Source organism: Zingiber officinale, chromosome 5B (assembly GCF_018446385.1).
Source record: "Zingiber officinale cultivar Zhangliang chromosome 5B, Zo_v1.1, whole genome shotgun sequence".
Classification (NCBI taxonomy): Eukaryota; Viridiplantae; Streptophyta; class Magnoliopsida; order Zingiberales; family Zingiberaceae; genus Zingiber; species Zingiber officinale.
The window spans coordinates 21,484,752-21,507,224 of NC_055995.1; the positions used below are offsets into that span (position 1 = coordinate 21,484,752).

The 22,473-nt window shown below is 43.6% G+C and overlaps 1 pseudogene; it reads right to left on the minus strand.

Annotated features, from left to right (window-relative positions):
* The window catches only part of LOC121984229, a 36,571-nt pseudogene that overhangs the window by 1,219 nt on the left and 12,879 nt on the right, over positions 1–22,473 (minus strand).

The window sequence follows — 22,473 nt, forward strand, 5'->3', positions numbered from 1 at the left end:
TTAACCTCATTATGCAACCCATATTGTAGGACAAGGATGTTATAATGTTCGCTTACTTGTTTGACATTACAACTGTTAAGTTTTATTTGTCGGAATCTTTTGAATGATTTCTTGTAATGAATATTCGAGAGTTGTAATATCAAAAAATTTCTTAAAGCATCCTATGAAATCAATCTTCAATCATCATAGGATGAGTATGTATTAAATGGGGCTAGAGAAGCTTGTCCCAGTTTAGCTCTTTCTCATGCCCTACCTAAACACTCTTGTATCATAAACCCTCACTCACTAGACTCCTCAATTGTGTATAATATACAAGAAACACCTCGCCTCAAGTAATCCCCGAACATCCAAAGCACTTTCCTTCATTAACATATACAGGATTCGATGATAAATAATCCAACATTGGTAGTACTTTGTAGTCAAATGGACTAACCAAACACATGAACTGATAAAAGACTATGATACAACCATAGGAAGAATCAAAACTTGCATTAATAGAACATCCAAGAAGAGAATTTGGCATTGCTACATGGATATTGATAGTTAGACACCGACACTACTCCTAGTAGACACTAACTTTTTTAGTCACCCACAAAATTTTAGAAATGGTCATGTCGCATACTTAGATCCATACTCATGTCATACACCAGAGTCTCTGAGAAAGAAAGAATTTAAGTCTGCAGAGGAATTTTTACTTATTATAGACAATAATCCAATAGGAGAAAAATGTAGTTACCATAGATTTACGATGCATGGAGCATGAATAACAGATTACTATCGTGACAGAATGCCGCTTACTCTGATACTAACAGTATATTGTTTATATTCGCCATTCGAACTCAGTCTTACGCTCGCTATGCGTTTTTCACAACTCAAACACTTGATTAAAAGATGGAAAGATTGCTCTAAACAAGATACAGAAATTTGATACAAGCATAGTCAATAGGTCTAGCAGTAATCAGAAAGAATGATGATTTCGAACTATAGAGCATGAGAAACAGAAATGAATCACTTAACTGGATCGCAGGATTTGCAATATTATCCAAGAGAATACCCAGATATTTGTTGGCGGTTTTGCATCTCACATGTGGATATAGCTTGCTCCCATCCAAGCCGGATGAGTTGATGCCGAAGTATGATCGCCTTTTACAAAAGTGGAATATATGAAGATCATATCCATGATGCTCGGGCATGGGGTCTCTGAAATTGGAAGCATTTTACACTAGGAAATTAATCGATAAGAGGAACCAAAGCGAAGTACAAATGAATATTTATACCTACTTCCAAGAAGTTGCTCCTCAGTTATATAACTTTTTTTCAAGCTTCTTTCCAATTTTAACCTCCCAAATCTCGACCAGTTGAATAGACATTGCTTGGCGGTCATAGATATACTACCTTATTTATAAGTTCTTGTGTCATCTATCGCACAAATTGTGAATGTAGCAACTAGCAACATCTTTCTCATGTAGCAACATCTTTCTCATCAACATAGCTGCAAAGAGGAAATGACATAATCAGAGAAACTAACATATCAACACTAAGCTTGAGCTGAAGTAAATGGCATGAAGAAATAATATTCTGAAATTTCTCGATACTACTTGACTTTGATGTATGGCAACTGACCTTTAATGTTTCCTTCAAAAATGTGTACTTTGTCTCTTGGAGGAGCCTTTAGAGCTGGCTGTACAAGCGATGGAAGTAAATACCTCTGGAAGAAGTTACAACAAACATAGGTGTAAGGAAGATCTTCTTTCTCTATACAACTGTCGAATTTCAACTTTCTTCTCGTAAAAATCATAATCCATCCCAAGAATCTAAATCTTGTCAGGGTCAGCACCAAATTCACATGGGATAAACCTCTGTGCAGAAAATTGAAGCTAGCTAAGGTCAACGATAAAATTACCTTAACTATTTTATTCACATGCTAAACATAATTCTTAATGCCATAATATTGAGACAAAGGGTGTGCTAGCTAGCTCATAAAAAGGTCAAAGGAGAGAAGTACTGGAGCATGGAGAATAGCACAACTTGTATCGAGGATATCTTGAAAATGACTCGACCGGCACAACAAATATATATGACTATATTTGATGTTTCATAGAAATAAATGATCTCTTTCTTCTTTCCTTGTCGTACTCAAGAAATACATAAGAACAGAAAGCTAACAATTTACGCAAAAACATATATAGTATTATGATTACGAGTTTCACCAAGCTGTATTAATATACAAATGTTTCTCCAACAACCGCTAATAATTTTTCTCCAAATTTGTACACTCCTTGAATATACAAATGTTTTTACAAAATGTAGGAAATATGATCAGCTTCTTTGTAGACGTGACAACTAATGAAGTATTCGGTATTTCCATTTTTTGCATCAATCACAAACAAGTATAACCTTAAAGGACCACTATTGGATTTCATCCCTAATCCAGATAATCATTGCCGAATTAGATCAAGTTTCCCTAAACCCTAAATCTTCAGAAAATATAATCCACTAATTTAACCGCTCATTAATGATAATTCTTCAAAGTTTCATTGTGTGGATGATAGTATGCAAGCCTTGAGTTACACCGTGAAACTTCAGAAGGTTTTATAAGGAATAGGGCTAGGTTGGTACGGTATATCGATACCAAATTCCCATATCATATACTGTACCAAAAAATTCAGTATAAAAAAATTTATACTGATACCGTACCGAAAATTCAATATATTGAAGTTTCGGTATATTGAATTTTCGGTATAGTATAAGTTTCATACCAAAAATTTTGGTATACCAAAATTTGGTACAGTATGTTATAGCAAGAAACTATGTTGTAGCAATTATTAGTTAGTAGCTGCTACAATGAAGAAAATTATGTTGTAGCAGCTATTGGTTAGTAGCTGCCATAATGTATTTGTTAAGTGAACTTTAAGAGGTCATAACTTTTGACTCAAATTTAACCATGAGACGCACAATATATCAAATCGAACCTCGTTCAGAAATCTTCGATTGATATATTGTGCATTATATGGTTCATCCAGAAATAAAAATTATGACCTCTCAAAGTTTACTCGACAAACACATTGTAGCTACAACAGAGAAAATTGTGTTGTAGCAGCTATTGGTTAGTAGCTGCTACAATGTATTTGCTAAGTGAACTTTGAGAGGTCATAACTTTTGACTCAAATTAAACCATGAGATGCACAACATAGCAAATCGAAACTCGTTCAAAGATCTTCGATTTGATATATTGTGCATTATATGGTTCATCCAGAATCAAAAGTCATGAAAAAAGGGCAGCCCGATGTATGAAGTTCCCGCTATGCGAGGTCCGAGGAATAATTCATTTTACATAGGCTTACCCTGCTTTTTACAAGAGATTGTTTCCACGAACCCGTGGCCTTTAGATCGCAAAGCAACTTTATCGTTGAACCAAGAATAAAAAATTATGACCTCTCAAAATTTACTCAATAAGTACATTGTAGCAGCTACTAACAGTAGCTGCTACAACATAATTTTCTCTGTTATAATAGCTACTAACAAGTAGTTGCTACAACATAGTTTTTCCTGTGTTGTTATAGCATCTACAAACTAGTAGCCGCTATAACAGAGAAAATTGTGTTGTAGCAGCTACTAACCAATAGCTGCTACAACGTGTTTGCCGAGTGAATTTTGAAATGTCATAACTTTTGACTTGGATTTAGGGTTGTAAATAAACCAAGCATTTGTGAACAAGCTTGGTGTTCGGCTTGGTAAGAGTTTGTTTATATTCGTTCAATATACACAAAATCAATTAAACAAACAAGCTTGAACAGTTCATTAAACTAAACAAATAAACTTGAACACATATGTGTTCATCTCATTAACGTTCGTAAACAACGTTCGTGAACAACGTTCATGAACAATGTTTATGAACCATATTCATTAATAAAACTCTTATCAATATGCTAAATAAATAATAAAATAAAATAAATAAATAAGTTTAAATTATCAAGCTCAATAATAAATCAAACAACTAAAAGTTTCAAACAATCAAACAAGCTTGAATTGAGAGCTCGATAACATCTAAACGAACTAAGCTCAAACTAAGTTCAAGCCAAGCTTAAATTGAGAGTTTGATAGCATTTAAACAAACCAAGCTTAAGTCAAGCTTCAAACAAGCTCAAGCTCATAAAAAATAAACCAAGTCGAGCTTGAACAATTATTTCAAAAGCTTTGTTCATTTTAAGCTCGGCTCGGCTTGGCTCCGTTACCTTATCAAACAAGCTTGAACACCCTAAAGCTTGGCTCAGCTCGGCTCGTTTACAGCCCTACCGAATTGAATCATAAGATGCACAATATATCATAAGACGCAAAATATAATATTTTTATATTTTTTAATAATCATTATATCCTAGTCGTATCGTGTCTTATATTTTCAAAATGTTCCATATCGTCGTATCTATGTCGTGTCCGATATGATACCCTTATCCGTATCCATGCAACATAGGTATTAATTATAAAAGAAAGTGATAGCAATATAAATCCATCACTTAAGTAATTTGCATTAGATCAGATTGAGTCAACTTCTAAAAGAATAATACATACAGCTGGCAATATAAATATAATCTTACATTTCAAGTTAAATCAAAATGGAGGTGGAAGTAGAACAAATAACTTGGGCTTGAGTGTGGCATTTGCAGCTGTAAAAAGAAGTATTATACTCATGTTAGATTAATGATGATAAATATTATTTAAATTTAAACTTAATTATATAAAAACTCTTACTCTTTTCAATTTCTTCAATTTCCTTATATAATTCAAGGTCATCATCCGTTGGATCTTTCCAAAAACTAAACTCCTCTGCTCTTAGCCAATCACTAGTACACACTAATACCTCTATCATTTTTGGACTCAAACTGCTCCTAAAAGGATCCACAACCCTTTTGCCCAAGCTAAAAGAGGACTCACTAGCAACAGTTGAGGATGAAATTGCAAAAATATCCTTGGCAATAACCGAAAGGATTGGGTACCTAGTTTCACTTCCTTTCCACCACTCCAAAAGATTAAAAGATTGATTAGATCGTTTTTCAATTTCATCAGCTAGGTACTTTTCCACTTCATTGGATATTGCTCTTCTTCATTTTATGCTTCCACATCATTAAACAATTCATCACAAAGACCACCACCACCACTAGTACCGCCATCTCCACCATCACACTCTATTTGCATAGTCTGACTGTCAACATTCATTATATCACTTATTCTTTTGTACTCCATTTATAAAGTTACCAAGTTTTGTTTGATCTTATCAATGAACTCTTGGATTCTTGTAGGAGTACCTCTAAATTTTTTGACACTCACTTTGATCATCTGAAGTTTGTTCCTTGGGTCCAAAATATTTCAAATAAATATCAAAGGGTTAATATTATCCCAATTCCCCCAATACTTGTCAAACTTTGCCTTCATTGCACATGCTACCTTTTGAAGAGTGGGATCGGAATCATCAATTCTCTTTCTCTCAATCTCAATTTGTAGTGCAATCATTGATTGATAAATCAATTGGGATGTAGAAGTTTTTGATGCACTTAGCTCCAAAGTCGCATCATAAAACTTTTTCAGAAAGTGTACAAAAGCCCTTGCATTCTCCCAATCATCAGCTGATCTGGTGGTAAGCACAGGGGGACCCGCGTGGGCAAGGATCAACGACACGTGGAGGTTAAGGTCAGAGGGGTCAACCTACGGGTTCGGACGATCAGAGAGGCCTTATGGACGCCCGACCTGGAGAAGTCTTATGGCCGCTCGACCAGGATCGTGCCAAGGGTGGTGCGAAGACAGCTCGACCACGTTCACAAGCTGCCAAGTACAGAGAAATTGCCGAACCGAGCGGCATGTCCGCTCAGCTGAACTGCAGCTCAACCAAGGAAGCATTCTCGCTCGGTCCGCCACGCCTTCAGGTCCGAGCCCTACGGGGCTGAGTGGCTCTTCCGCTCGGCCCGAAACGGACAAGGAGCGGAAGGGGACAAAGGGAGCAGCTTAGGATATCCTTCTCGAGACGTGTGTCGCCGACAGACAGCATGGTTGACGGTTGGACCGGACAGAGAATCATACGATGGAAGTTTCCACTGTCACGTCAGAGATATGCCCGGACAATTGCGGCATGGCGCCAGGAACGTTTTTCTGACACGGCCATTCCAGGTATGCTTTGAGGAGCGTGCACACTTTGGGATACGTGCACACATCCCCCCAGGAGCCCTATATAAGGACCCCCAGGCTTCGACGGAGGTACGCATTCTACGTTACTGTAGCTACAGTATTCATTCTCGTCTTTCTCTCTTTCCGCCGGAGTTGACTTGAGCGTCGGAGGACCGTTGCCAGGAACCCCTTCCTGGCTCGATTTTGTGCTTGCAGGTTCTCGCCGGAGGTTCACAGCAGTCGAAGGGCTATACGTCATCACCGGGAGCGCCACGTACCCAGCGTTCATCGACTCAGCACTCAGACAGGATCAAATTGGCGTCGTCTGTGGGAACGCACCTAAATCCGTAGCCGAGACGATGGAAGAGGTTGGACGTCAATTGTGAGATACGACAAAGTGAATAACCTATAATAATTTACGGGAATATTTAGACATTTTTCTGGATTTATTTGGAGGGCGTATGACAATATTTAAGTGGATAAATTATTGGGCTTAAGATGGTATTGGAAATCATCATTAGAGGACGGCTAATTAAGGGCTGGGGAGAACTTAAATCCTACCTCTATAAGAAGCTACAGTATCCCCACCAAAGCCCTAAAGCGCCGACCCTTCCTTTCTTCGTGTCTTCTTCTCCCGAAATCGCCGACCAGCGCCGCGACGGCATCTCCGCACGCGAGATCACGGCAATGGTTGGTCCGCCGATCTCCAAAGCTTCTTAGCCTCTACCCCTTGTCTACAGCGTTTCCGGAGGCCCTTCTCCTCGGATTGCTGCTTCGCGCGAGGAATCTCCGGTCGGGAGGAGCGGATCCGAGCTCCGGTGACACCGAGGGTGGCATCGCCTGTTCCCGAGCTTGATAGTGGCGAGGACTTGTACTCCCGGCAGCTGCCTCGTATCACCGCACCTAGAGTCGAGCCGATCTTGTCGGGTTTCTCTTCTCCGATCGTGGAGGGTTCCTGTCCTTGAGGTAGGTTGAGGTATGCTGATTGATTTAGGGTTCTTTGGCTGTGGAGGTCTGGGATTGATTCTGGTATGCGAGATTGAGATGATTGTGGTTTCGTTCCTGGCAGTGTCACACTGGGAGGGGCACGACCACAACCTCCAGCAGCTGTTCTTCACCTGGGAAGCAGTAGGTAAGGTCTCTATTGTTCCAGATGTTTAACCGGTTGACCTAGGTGTAGGATTCAAGTGGTATTGTGTGATGAATGGTGTGACTTCAATGGCTTGTAGCTCTATAGGAGCTCTGATCTGTGGAGCTGCGATAGCAGGCAGCACCAGTGAGATTGTGCCGAGGATCTCACCTTCCGACAGTGAGTTATCAGTGGGGGAGACTACTGTAAGGTAAGCTATAGATTTTGGATACTTAGTTTAATTGAATACGTATTTATGCATTGGTTGGGGAACAAATGCATGATTTGGGATTGTAATTGTCATAGTGGGTGCTAGAATTGTGGGAATGGAGTATGTAAATTGGATATGTGGACTGGTTTTGGGTAGATCCGTGTGGCTTTATTTGGTTAATGAATGGAACTCGAATTAAAGTCGCTTGTCTTGTACAGTAGTATAGTTAATCAGTTGCATATGTATATAGTTAAAATTGATACGTTGATACAGGACTTTGATCAGGACGAGCGTCGTGACGAGATTGATGTTGGATTCAGCCTACATATAGAGGCGAGTATTTCTTGACTTGATTCTTTAGTTATTGCTCTTGGTGCATGAGTAGTTCGGATAAAGTAGAGTTTTACCTTGACTCCACTCGTATTATGTCTTGTGCTTGATACTTTATCCACTCAATCTTCGAGATGCTCACATTCGTATCTATACAGTCTCCCGTTATTATTCCTGATAATTAGCAGATACTAGATACCATGCTACCTGTCTGGACTACTGTTTATTTATGCTTTGTATTAAGCATGCGGCTTCATGTAGCATACCTGATTTTGTATATATGATGACTGTTGCATTGTTCGCATCATGTCATTGCATGCATCACCGATGACCTTGGCTCCCTTGTGGTTGAGACGGTCATTGGCCTGAGCCGCACGCTCGGCCACTCATGGGTAGCGCGTCATTGTCTGCCCCCACTCACACACTTATTGGGTAGTGATAGCGAGTCGAGGGCGCAGGACCTCATCGCAGACGTGGCTATTCAGCTACTATGCAACTGTCCTTTAAAGGAAATTCTTATTCTGTTTATACAGATTGAATTGATTTTTGATCTTTTGATGTGTGCTTTATAATGAGTTAATTTCTCTATTATTCTTTATGTACTTTTCAGATCAGATGTTCTTGGACAGTTTATGCCTTTAGTTGGTATGGATTGGTCCCAGACTGGTGTTACTCATTTATTTTCTGGAATCAAGGTTTGGTAAACGCTATATGTTTTGTTACCTTTAGCAGTTCTCAGTTATATTTATCTCCGATAACGGTTCTTGTTATCCTGACATGTTATTTCATATTTCTTCATTCTTTACTCGTTGAGTTTTATACTCACCACCTCGTACATTGGTAATTTCACGGTGGCCGATAGTGATGCCAGTACACTTGGGGGATCCCGACTGCCAGTCCCACGTGTTTATCTTTCTGGTTGTGAGTTGAACTTTTGAACTTGGTGTTGTAATAACCCTTTTGGGGACTTGATGTTATTCTGTGATTGGTTTTGCTTTGTCGAGGAGTCAAGCCGGGCCGGCCCGCGGTGAGTTCTTTTGGTATTTTGGTACTTGTTATTTCGTTTTCCGCTGTGTTTGAGTTACCAACCGAGTGGGTTGCTTATTATCTGCGTGGTTGTGTTTAGTTCTTGTCGTGTTGGCTATATTTTGCATGTGTATATCTGCTGGCTATGTATATTGGTTTATATGTCACTGTTGCAGGGGAGGTGTTGTCCGATTTTCATCGGACAACCTTACTCTCGGGGCGTGACAATTTATTTACTAGAGTTTATGAATCCTGGTAGAAGGTAAAAATTCACTGGCCAGGGGTGGGAAGTCCTAGTGAGTAATGGCATGGCCGAGGGGCCGCCTTGGGGCGTCCAATGGGGCCGAGGGGCCAGGTCGTTACATCAACACACCGTGACGCTCTCCCAGGAAGAACTTGACGCGCTCATCCAGGTGCGAGCCGCGAAAATAGTGGAACAACAACAAAAGGCTAACGCCGAGCGGCTGGCACAGCAGGCCACCTCGGTGTCGGGTGGCCGAGCGGTGCTAGAAGATCGGCCGAAGCAATTTTCTACATGGGCGCAGAATAGAGGACAGACCGGCACACCGGGAGAAGCGCCGCCCGCCCCCATTCCCTTCCATCGGGCCTTGTTCCAAACTCCGTCCGAGCTGGCCCAAGCCAATCAGGGGTCATCAGATGAAGCGCCCGTACGGGATGCTAAGAAGGGGAAGGCGCCTCGGGCTGAGTCGTCACCCGAGCGGATCAACCGACAGTTTTTCGAGGCCATTCTTCAGGATCCGCTCCCGAAGCATTACGCCCCCTTGGCAATTGGAGAGTACAACGGCACAACCGACCCGGATGACCACCTCGGTATGTTCGATAATGCCGCTACTCTCTATCAATACACCGACGGAGTCAAATGCAGGGTCTTCCTCACGACCCTGTCCGGCTCCGCACAACGTTGGTTCCGGAGGCTGCCGGACGGATCCATCCGAAGCTTCAAGGATTTCCGAACGGTTTTCCTCCACCACTTCGCAAGCAGTAGACGCTACCAAAAGACCAGTGTCAGTTTATTCTCCATGAAGCAGGGGCCAGGGAAACTCTCCAAGCCTACATCCAGCGATTCAACCAGGCCACCCTGGATATCACCGCTGTCTCATCCGAGACGATGATGCATGCCTTCACACAAGGGCTGGTGGATGGAGACTTCTTCCGCTCGCTCATCAGGAAGCCACCGCGTGACTACGATCATATGCTGAAGAAGGTCAGCGAATACATCAACGTGGAGGAAGCACAAGCGGCCCGGAAGAAGGAAGCGCCATCAAAGTCAGCGACAGCGGCCGAGCGGAGGTTTCCCATCAGCCATCAACCACCGCGAGGACCCCGAGCTGAGGGGATGAGGCCTCACCAGGAGTCAAGGCAGCACGTTGTCCAGCATGTGGCGGCCGAACGGCCTAAGCCGAAGGGAAAGATATGGACTCCCATGTTTTGCTCGCTTCATCAGTCGGCGACTCACAACACCCGGGACTGCCGAAGTCTCGCCCCGGTCACTCAACCAAGGAGCTATTGCCGCCGATCGCCTTCGCCCGACCAGCGGCATAATCATCAAAATGTCGGACGACGAACAACCAGACAGTCGCCCAAGCAACGACACCAGCATCAACCAAGAAGCAGCCCTCGGGTCTCCCATGAGCGAGCCAGACCGTCTGCTCGGGAGGAAGAAAATAGAAGTAACGCCGCTCAGGGGGAAATCAATATCATCGCTGGTAGACCAACAAGTGGTGACTCCAACCGAGCCCGCAAGTCGTACGCCCGACGACTAGAAATACATGCTGTGGGATGCAGCCAAGAGAAGGCGAACGAGCCGGCGATCAGCTTTGGTCCTGGCGACCTCGAGGGAGTCGAAGTGCCGCACGACGACGTCCTCATCATCCGAGCGGTTATAGCAAACTACACTATTCATCGCATCTTTATTGACACAGGAAGTTCGGTCAACATCATCTTCAAAAAGGCGTTCGACCAGCTTCAGATCGACAGGGCGGAGCTGCTACCAATGACCACGCCCTTGTTCGGATTCACTGGTAACGAGGTTCAACCAGTCGGTCAGATGAAGTTGGCCATTTCGCCCCTCAACGAATTCCGGGTTGTCGTCTCTACTTTCCATCAAAAGATCAAGTTCCCCGTGGAAAACCAAGTGGGAGAAGTTAGAGGCGATCAGTTGGCGGCACGGCGTTGCTATGTGGAGATGGTGCGAGCCGAGTCGAGGTCCGCTCGGAAGGCCCCCCGTATCGAGGTACATGCTATAACTGAAAAGCCTCCCACCTTAGTTTATGAAGAAAATGAGGAAGTACAGATTCGGAAAGGCCGACCGAATGCCACCAACTTCATTGCGTCCGATCTGGAAGAAGAACGGAAGGAAAAGTTGGTCAGATGCCTTCAGTAGAATCACGACGTCTTCGCGTGGTCAACGCACGAGTTGCAAGGGATTTCGCCAAACGCCGCGCAGCACGAGCTTCACGTCCGGCCAGACGCTCGACCCGTCAAGCAAAGGAAGCTGGATTTCAGTGCCGAGCAGAACGCCATAATACGGGCGGAGGAAGAGAAGCTCCTAGAGGCCGGCCACATACGTGAGGTACAGTTCCCTAGCTGGTTAGCAAACGTGGTACTGGTCTCCAAGCCTGGCAACAAATGGCGGGTTTGCATCGATTTCCGTGATCTAAACAAGGCGTGCCCAAAGGACTTCTACCCTCTGCCCCGAATTGACCAGATGGTGGACTCGACCGCTGGATGTGAGTTGATATGCATGTTGGATGCTTATCAGGGTTACCACCAAGTGCCGCTCGCTCGGGAAGACCAGGAGAAGGTGAGTTTCATTACGGCGGACGACACCTACTGCTACAACGTAATGTCGTTCGGACTGAAGAACGAAGGGGCTACGTACCAGCGACTCATGAACAAGGTGTTCCGGAAGCAGATCGGGCGAAACCTAGAGGTATATGTTGATGATATACTCATTAAATCACTCCGAGCGGCCGACCTTTGTGCAGATATAGAAGAAACCTTCCGGACACTGCGGACATACGGGGTCAAGCTGAACCCACAGAAGTGTCTGTTAAGAGCAAAAAGTGGTCGTTTCCTAGGCTACATAGTCACCGAGCGAGGCATAAGCCAACCCTGGCAAGGTCAAAGCGCTACAAGATATTCCGCCGCCCAGAAACTTGAAGGAAGTCCAACGCCTTAAGGATCGCATAACAGCACTATCCCGGTTCATCTTCAGGACAGCCGATCGGAGCATGCCCTTCTTCAGGATTCTACGCCGAGCAACCAAATTCCAGTGGAATGAGGAATGTGACCGAGCGTTCGAAGAATTGAAGGTCTACCTAAACTCTTTACCTGTATTAGCTTAGCTATCTGTCGGCGAGCCTCTCCGCATTTATTTGTCTTCGACCGAGCACGCTGTCGGTTCGGCGCTAGTCCGGCAGAACGGCGAAGAGCAGCCTGTGTATTTCCTTAGCCACATTCTAAAGGATGTTGAGTCTCGCTACACTGGTCTTGAGAAGCTTGCCTTCGCCCTAGTTCTCGCCGCTCGGAGGCTCCGGCCCTATTTCCTGGGGCATACGATCATCGTCATGACAAACAGCCCTTTAGGCCGAGTTCTACTGAATCCCGAGGCGTCCGAGCGACTGATCAAATGGACCATGGAGCTTAGCGAGTTCGACATATAGTATTTTTCGGAGCTCGTATGGACGAGTTAACGGGGACAAGAACGGGGCCGGGAAAAAGCCTGTTTAGGCTACCCCATTTAAGCGAGGAAAAGATTATATTTATATATCCTTTTCCTTTTATTTTCTTTATTTCTTTTCATTTTCTTTTGTCGCCGTTTCTTCCTTGCCGAGCCACCCCGCGCGCCCCTCTTCTCTCCCCGTCGCAACCTGTGCCCTAACTGCCGCGATTAAAGCCTCTCCTCTCCCTCTACTGATCTCTTTCTTCCCGATCCCTTCTTCCTCTTCTCTCCCAAGCTTTCTTCCTTTTCTTCACCACAGAAGTCGACGCCGACCCTAATCGCCGGTGCCCTAGCCTCTGCCCCGACTCCAGCGACACCCATCTCCACGGTGTCACCTTGCAGTACAGTGCCGAGCTTTCTCCCCTCTGTGCTGCCAGCGACCCTCACAGCCGACAGTTTCGTGCTGCCCTTCTACTTTTCTGCCGCTTCTCCTCAGCCCTAGCCAACGCTGCCGGAGTAGTGCCGACGGTCGCCTACTTTGTGCCGGCAACCGAGTCTAGCGCCGGCTGTTCCTCTTTACCCTAATCTGTCGCCGGCCGAGTTCCTACTTTCCGCACGAAGCCAGTACAGCCGAGCCCTGGCAATGTAGTTGGCCATCAGATTCGACCCAAAGTCGTTGTTGATACCCTGGTTCACCCCTATACGGTGGGTTTCTTCCATTTCCGGTCAAGGGTAAGCTGCTAGTGTGAAATTGGGATCTGATTTTATACATTTTGTTAGGTTTTTGATCACCTCAGTGGAGGGTTTCCAACAGCTACCTCATCTTGTAGCAATCAGCTTTGACTGTGAATTGAGGTAAGATTTAGGGTTTTGATCTTTGTGGTAGATTATTGCTAGTGTGTTAGCAATAATTATTGATTTAGGTTTAGAAGGTATATAACGGTGTAATTGGGGTTAATGAAACTAACCCTAACTGGTCAGTGGATTAGAAATTAGTTTGGCTATTTGCTTATACTTAAATTTAGCTAAACTATACGGTTTATTATAGGACTTTGATTCGAAACGAGCATCTCGACGTCCGAGTTGGACCGGACTGATCTTATTTTCCTATTGGAGGCGGGTACTTTGACTTATGTCTTTGATATGCATAATAATATGTTTAACATATAACAGTGATTGTGTAATCATTTTGTTCGGTTGGTCACTACATGATAGTTACATGGTTGCTTGTTTATTTATTCTGCACTGCATATTATTTACCTGATCATATATGCTTTAGGTAGTGACACAACCACATGCTATGTTATCTTCTGGATCTAGGGTTTATTTGATGCTATCCGATTACCTTCTATCGATACATCTTCCAAGTACACACTTTGATTATTTATTCGTCATTACTATGTTATTCATGAGATCATGCTTAGTGTCATGCATTACGATTGCGTGTTGTGCGATTAATCGGCTCCCACTATGGTTGAGCTCATCGCCATATCGATCGCATACACCACCAACCATGGATTAGTGGTATATCGAGGCGGTGTGTGGCGGTGCTCAGTTAGTCGTGACTCGGTAGTGGTAGCCGTGATCGCTTCTGTTTGGTCCGTTGGCATTTAGTGTAGCGTAGCCGGCAGATGGTGGACTCTGTTTGGCTCGCTGGTCGATGACTCCGGTGGTAGCAGAGATATCCTCCCGTCATCGTGTCGAGATGAGAGCATTGAGCTCCCCATTTATGATTTGGGGTCGAGGACGAGTACTCCGACAAAGATCCCGTCCACTTGCCGCTCATCGGGAGCAATGATGTCGAGCGTGGTCACCATACGATTTATCAGATTTATTGTTTGTAATTCTTGCGATTTATCACGATTTATATGGATGCATATGATTGACATGCATCGGATTATGACTTCCCATTCACCACCTGCTACCTTTGACTGATTCCTAGTATGCTTATCTCCCGATTTTGTTTCAACAGATTTATCCTTCTCGTATTCGTGAGACCGCATGATTATTGTTGTCTGTTATTTGTTTTATTATGCATATCAGTTAGTGTTGGACTCACCCCGCTCCATTGTTGATATATTTTCAGGTTGAGGCTCATTGGTTCCCACAGCACGTAGTGCTAGTTCTCTGCTAGTTTTGAGTTGTTATTTTATTTTAGCTTTTCTCTATCAGACTTTGTTTTAGTCTTGTTTTGGATTTTACATATGGATATTGTATGGAATCCTTCCGTTTGATGGACTTTTGGTATGATTTGGATTTTATTCTACTACATGCCTGCCTGGACGGCAGAAGAGGTGAGTTCGTCGGATTTGAGCTTTACGAGTGCAGTTGAGTAGGGTGGATTTCGAGTCGGAGTACTATTGTTTGTGATTACTATTATTAACTGCGTGGTTGTGACAGCCAGAGGCTGAATATCTATATAAACTGCGTGGTGATTATTTTTATTTATTGTTATAATTCCAGCCGCCTGTGGTTGAGTTTCAGATTGTCCGTCGTACAGGGGAGATGCTGCTGAAATTTCTTCGGACAGGGACTCCTCTGGGGCGTGACAATTTATTTGGTATCAGAGCTTAAGTTTTGCGATCTTTGTTTTCGTATTTTGGATATTTGGGATAACCTGATACCAATTTATATGGTATCAGAGCGCCAAAGTTTGGCGATACTTGTTGGGTTCCGTGTGTTGGATTTTTGAGATTTATCTGATACCAATTTATTGGTATCAGAGCAGGGTGTGATACCTGCTTTTAGTATTCTGGATATATTGTGCTAGCCCAGGTTTGCGAGTCAAACTGGGCATTTCTGGATTTTCGTTATGGTTATGTTTCGGATATCTATTTGGATTGAACGGATTTTTCCATTATGTGTATGTTTTGGACTTTCGTTTCGGATTTATATGGATTTCGGTGGTTTTTCTCGTACGGAATTTCGAGGTCAATTTGGGGACTGGACAGCGACGGAACATATCCGGACAGCATATAGGTAGTAATATGCTGGGTAATCTAGGGTTATTGTTCGATATGAATGAGCAATACAATGGTCAATGGTATAGCCGCCTACTTTAAAGATGAGCATTGTGCGTTGCATACTCATAATTCCCTCCTAATTCTATGTTAGAGTATCACTCTCGAGTCAGAATACTACAAATTCAATATCGTGGCATGCCGCACTCGACACACTTTACATAAATTCAAGTGAAACTAAAATTGATTTTTAGGCATAGACGTAAGGTGTATATATCTGGGCTTCACCAACTCTAGGAGCTCTTCTGTTCTAATTGATGCGTTTGCATTTCCTATCCGGGCTCTTTTTAGTGTTTCATTTTCTTTCCAAGTTGACCTGGAAATTTGCAATTTTCTTTTATACAGACCACCAATTGTATTCAATGAAACACGACATCAGTTGTGTTGGACATTTAACAGAAACCACACTAGCAGATTCTTAGTGGCAATTCCTAGCTGGACATGCAATTAAAATTCTATGGTGAGTGGAATTTCAATTAGCATCAAATACACCCAAAGAGTAGCTAGCATCTAATCTCCCATTATTAAATTCCTTTCTACAACAAAGAATGATAAAGGATCACTGTATAATGAAAAGGATTTCAAGAAACTCCATAAGTGGTTATGAATGAAAGTCTAACATAATTCATGACGTTGGTCGTTGAGTACTACTCTACAACCACACAATAATAAACATGCAAATTAATAGTTATCCAGATTTACTCCATAAATAGCATCTTCATCAAAAGAAACTCTTATTGAATGATAGATTCCATATCTAGCATTTTTTTTTACATTCTGAAACCTGATGTACTTGCAATTTCTATCTTTGGATTGCTACTGAATGTACTTTGCTTTACAAAACCCAACATATTCTGACTCTGTTGACCTACATTTATCACTAGCAGAATCGAATTGAACAATCAGATTAGATTCCTCCGAGGATGCAAAGGATGCAAGTTATAATAGGATTTAACGAGGAAAAGATTGGTAGTCCCTTACATTTTCTCCTTAGCGAATTGACCATCTCCTTACATTTTCTTCTCTATCATGAATAACTTATCAATATTTGCCAATAACGAATGAGATGTCTCAGTAGTCTAACATTATAAATTTTAATTTTTACCAAATGTTCATTCACAAGAGATACATATATGTCCCTCATGATAAAAGACTAATTCTCTCCACTTCATGTTTTGTTTTCAAGGCGGATCTTCAAAAGAACCCGGAAATCTTCTCAGACAATGAGGGCATGACAAAATAAGCCAAATCTTTAAGAATGCATAGGGTGCACAGTGGCGATACATTTATCATTTTAAAGAGTAACTAATGCATAAATTAAAACTAATATGTGTTCACCTTCTATTATGCATTATCTGCTGATATGCTGATAGATACTGGTAGTTCGCATTCTTTTATATCTCGTACTTTTATACGGGAGATTGGTAGATTACCCACATTCAGATCGCAGCGACTGACCGTCTCTCTACCCTCCGGTGACACCATGGAAGTCACCCAAGAGGTCAGAGGTTGCCGTTAGATTTTGGCAACCTAGTACTTACGATGGATCTTTTAGTATTGGAAATGGTCGAGTTTGATATCATACTTGGCATGGATTGGCTGTCAGTATATCATGCTACCGTTGATTGCCAGACGAGGGTGGTCACCTTCTAGCCTCCGAACCAACCCTCGTGGAGTTTCACTGGCATCAGAGACGACGGCATCTCGATTATTTCAGTGATCCAGGCGTAGAAGCTGCTGTCTCACGGCTGTCACGGTTTCCTATTATCTCTGATTAGTACTGAAGACAGCAGTAATTCGAAGCTCTCCGACGTTCCTGTGGTCCGTGAGTACCCGGATGTGTTTCCTGAGGAGCTACCTGGTTTGCCTCCCAGAAGGCAGTGGAGTTCACTATTGAGCTGATTCCGGGAACCGCGTCGACATCGAAAGCTCCGTATCGTATAGCACCAAAAGAGTTGAACGAGCTGAAGGTTCAACTCCAGGAGCTTCTAGACAGGGGATTTATTCGCCCTAGTGTTTCTCCATGGGTTCTCCAGTATTGTTTGTCAAAAAAAAGGACGGCACTATGAGGCTATGTATTGACTATAGACAGCTGAATGCAGTTACCGTCAGAAATAAATATCCTTTACCGCGGATCGAGGATTTGTTTGATCAACTCAGAGGTACATCTGTGTATTCTAAGATTGATCTGCGATCTGGATATCATCAGTTGAGGGTTAGAGACTCAGATATCCGAGATGCCTTCCGCATCTAGATACATTATGAGTTTTTGGTAATGTCATTTGGGCTTACCAATGTTCCAGCGGTGTTTATGGACTTGATGAACCGCATCTTTCTGGAGTATCTGGATCAGTTTGTTATCATTTTCATCGATGATATAGGTCTACTCACATTCCGAGGAGGAGCATGCACAGCATCTTCGTATAGTCTTGGAGATTCTTAGGTACATGACGCTAAGTTCAAGAAGTGCATTGGTTATCCTCATCGGTTTTCGGGACACATGGTTTCTAGCGGTATTTCATGAGACCCTCGAAGATCGAGGTCATCCGGGGAGCAACAAGTCGTAAGACAGAGATCCGCAGCTCGATCAGGCTTGATATTACCGACGTTTTGTCGAGGGTTTCTCGCGTATTGCTATGCCGCTACCGGGAAAGGCGTGAAGTTTACGTGACCGAGGATCACAGACCCTTCGTGGAGAAGCGGAGATTAGTGTCGGCTCAGTTTGGTTCTACAACGGAGAGGACGGATGTACATCGACGCTTCTCGTCTGGGTGTTGTTCGATGCAACACGGCAGAGTAGTCTCTTATGCTTCTCACGGAGCATGAGAAGAACTACCAGTTCATGACCTAGAGTTAGTCGTCATCATTTATGCTTTGAAGATTTGGCATCATTTATACGATATTACATTTGAGATTCTCACCGATCATAAGAGTCTCAAATACATCTTTACCGAAGGAGCTTAATCTCCGACAGAGGATGGAGTTCTGAAGGACTATGATTGTACCATTAGCTACCACCGGGAAAGCTAATGTGGTTACCCGACTCACAGAAGTCCAGAGGGACTTTGACTTCAACACGGACTTGATTGTAGTTTTCTCCGAGTTAGATCTTGAGGAGAAGGAACCGGACAGTATTCGTTACCATGGTTGCTCACCGTCGATCGGGACGAGGATCCGAGAGGCACAGTGGTGATCAAGATTTGCAGATAGTCGAGCCCGGCAAGCGATCGAGTTTATACGAGACGAGGAGGGTATTATATACTCCGAGGCGGATTATGTGTACTCGCCTCATCCGGTCTTACAGAGCTACTTCAGAGGCACACCGCCTGATTGGCGATCCATCCAGCGGGACCCGTATGTATCGAGACTTGAGGCATTCTTAGTGGAACGGTATGAAGAAAGACATCATGGATTTCGTAGCTAGATGTCTTGTTTGTCAGCGGTGAAGGCTGAGCACCAGGGACCTGCTGGATTCCTATTCACGAGTGGAAGTGGGATCACATTACCATGGACTTTGTGGTAGGGTTGCCGAGGCGACGAGGCCACGACGCGATTTGGGTAATCGTGGATCGATTAACCAAACCGCGCTTTCTTAGTGATCCGGGAGGGATCCTCTGGATCGATTGCGATCTGTATTGTCGAGAGATTATCGGACTACATGGTGTTCCGTTGAGTATCATTTGGATAGAGATCCACGGTTCACGTCTTGCCTCTGGCAGAGTCTGCAGCAGCCTTGGGCACACAGCCTGCTTTCAAGATCTTCCATCCATGCATGGGGACAGGCGGACCATTCACTCTAGAGGACCCGCTGAGGTCATGTTTATGGATTTTGGAGGCATGGGAGGACCATCCGTTAGTAGAGTTTGGCTACAATGTTCGTTCGGCTATTCGGATGGCATGGCCAGCTGTAGACCTTGCTTGACACCCGCCCTCCAGGATGAGGTTGAGAGGCCCAGTTGTTGGGACCTCATAGAGTTCAGCAGAACGCAGAGTTGGCCCTCAGACGGAGGATGTCGAGGCGCAGGACCGCCGTAAGAGTTATGCTGATTGAGACGCAAACCACCGGAGTTTTCTCGTCATGATTTCACGAGTTCGAAGTGAAGAGATTGCCCGTGAGGTAAGCCTGGCAGATATCGCCCTTCGAGATCTTGAGAGGATCGGGCGGTAGCCAGCACTACCACCGCCTGGAGCGCTCACGATGTATTCCACGATCTACGGAGATTCACCCGCCGGCAGATATTTCAGCCCGACATTACTTATAAGAGGAGGTTCCAGACGAATTCTCGGAAGAGCGTCGATATGAACAAGACCATCCGCTAGTTAAAGTCGGAAAGATCATTCGATAGCAGTTACTTAAGCTTGAGGATACAATCCAAGCTCGATATCCTCATCTTTTCACTTGAGGTATGTGATTTAGTTTACCGTTCAGCATTTATACGCTTTACCTGTTGTTAGTATTTGCTGATGGTAGATAAGGAAATTTGGGGACCAAATTTTTTTTTTAGTGGGGGAAAATGTAAAATACCGAAAATATACGAATATTAATAAGGGAATTTTCCAGAATTTTTGAAAATTTTTTGGGAATTTTTCGGAGCTCGTATGGACGAGTTAACGGGGACAAGAACGGGGCCGGGAAAAAGCCTGTTTAGGCTACCCCATTTAAGCGAGGAAAAGATTATATTTATATATCCTTTTCCTTTTATTTTCTTTATTTCTTTTCATTTTTCTTCTCTCCCCGCCGCAACCTGTGCCCTAACTGCCGCCCTCTCCGCCGCGATTAGAGCCTCTCCTCTCCCTCTACTGATCTCTTTCTTCCCGATCCCTTCTTCCTCTTCTCTCCCAAGCTTTCTTCCTTTTCTTCACCACAGAAGTCGACGCCGACCCTAATCGCCGGTGCCCTAGCCTCTGCCCCGACTCCAGCGACACCCATCTCCACGGTGTCACCTTGCAGTACAGTGCCGAGCTTTCTCCCCTCTGTGCTGCCAGCGACCCTCCTCAGCCCTAGCCAACGCTGTCGGAGTAGTGCCGACGGTCGCCTACTTTGTGCCGGCAACCGAGTCTAGCGCCGGCTGTTCCTCTTTACCCTAATCTGCCGCCGGCCGAGTTCCTACTTTCCGCACGAAGCCAGTACAGCCGAGCCCTGGCACTGTAGTTGGCCATCAGATTCGACCCAAAGTCGTTGTTGATACCCTGGTTCACCCCTATACGGTGGGTTTCTTCCATTTCCGGTCAAGGGTAAGCTGCTAGTGTGAAATTGGGATCTGATTTTATACATTTTGTTAGGTTTTTGATCACCTCAGTGGAGGGTTTCCAACAGCTACCTCATCCTGTAGCAATCAGCTTTGACTGTGAATTGAGGTAAGATTTAGGGTTTTGATCTTTGTGGTAGATTATTGCTAGTGTGTTAGCAATAATTATTGATTTAGGTTTAGAAGGTATATAACGGTGTAATTGGGGTTAATGAAACTAACCCTAACTGGTCAGTGGATTAGAAATTAGTTTGGCTATTTGCTTATACTTAAATTTAGCTAAACTATACGGTTTATTATAGGACTTTGATTCGAGATTTAGCATCTCAAGTCCGAGTTGGACCGGATCGATCTTATTTTCCTATTGAGGCGTACTTTGACTTATGTCTTTGATATGCATAATAATATGTTTAACATATAACGTTGATTGTGTAATCATTTTGTTCGGTTTGTCACTACGATAGTTACATGGTTGCTTGTTTATTTATTCCTGACCGCATATTATTTACACGATCATATATGCTTTAGGTAGTGACACAACCACACGCTATGTTATCTTCGATCTAGGGTTTATTTGATGCCTATCCGATTTGGTGTACCTTCTATCCGATACATCTTCCAGTGGTACACACTTTGTATTATTTATTCGTCATTACTATGTTATTCATGAGATTTATGCTTAGTGTCATGCATTATGATTGCGTGCGATTGTCGGCCACTATGGTTGAGCCCATCGCCGCCATGATCGCACACCACCACATGGATTAGTGGTATATCGTGTGTGGCGGTTCTGTCCTGTGACTCAGCGTGGTAGCCGGCAGTCAGTTCCGCTCTGTTTGGGTCCGTTGGCATTTAGTGTAGCGCGTGGTGGCAGATGGTGGACTGTTTGGCTCCGTTGGTCGATGACTCAACGTGGTAGCGCAGAGATATCCTCCGTCATCGTATCGGAGATGAGAGCGTTGAGCTCCCCATTTATGATTTGGGGTCGAGGACAGTACTCCAACGGCATCCCGTCCACTCGTCGCCATCGTGAGGTGATGTCGAGCGCACTCACCATACGATTTATCAGATTTTTGTTGATCTTGCGCATTTACTTTTGCGTTTATGGATGCGATATGATTGGCGTGCATACGGGATTATGACTTCCGATCGGCGACCATTAGTACTTTGATTCCTGCAGTTTATCTCGATTTTGTTTGATTGCATTTATCCTTCTCGTATTCGTGAGACCGTGATTAGTGTTATCATTATTTATTTTATTATGCATATCACTAGCCTGGAGTGTTGGACTCACCCCGCCCATTGTTGATATATTTTCGGTTGAAGCGTTCCAGTCATTGGTTCCCACGACGTAGTCTAGTTCTCTAGTTTTGAGTTGTTATTTTATTTTAACTTTTCTCTCGGACTTTGTTTTAGTCTTGTTTTGGATTTTACATATGGATATTGTATGGAATCCTTCCGTTTGATGGACTTTTGGTATGATTTGATTTTATTCTACTATACGCCTGGAAAGAGGTGAGTTCGCTTGATTTGAGCTTTACGAGTGTAGTTGAGTAGGTGGATTTCAGTCTGAGTACTATTGTTTATGATTACTATTATTAAGCTGCGTGGTTGTGACAATGGTGAATATCTATATAAACCGCGTGGTGATTGTTTTATTTATTGTT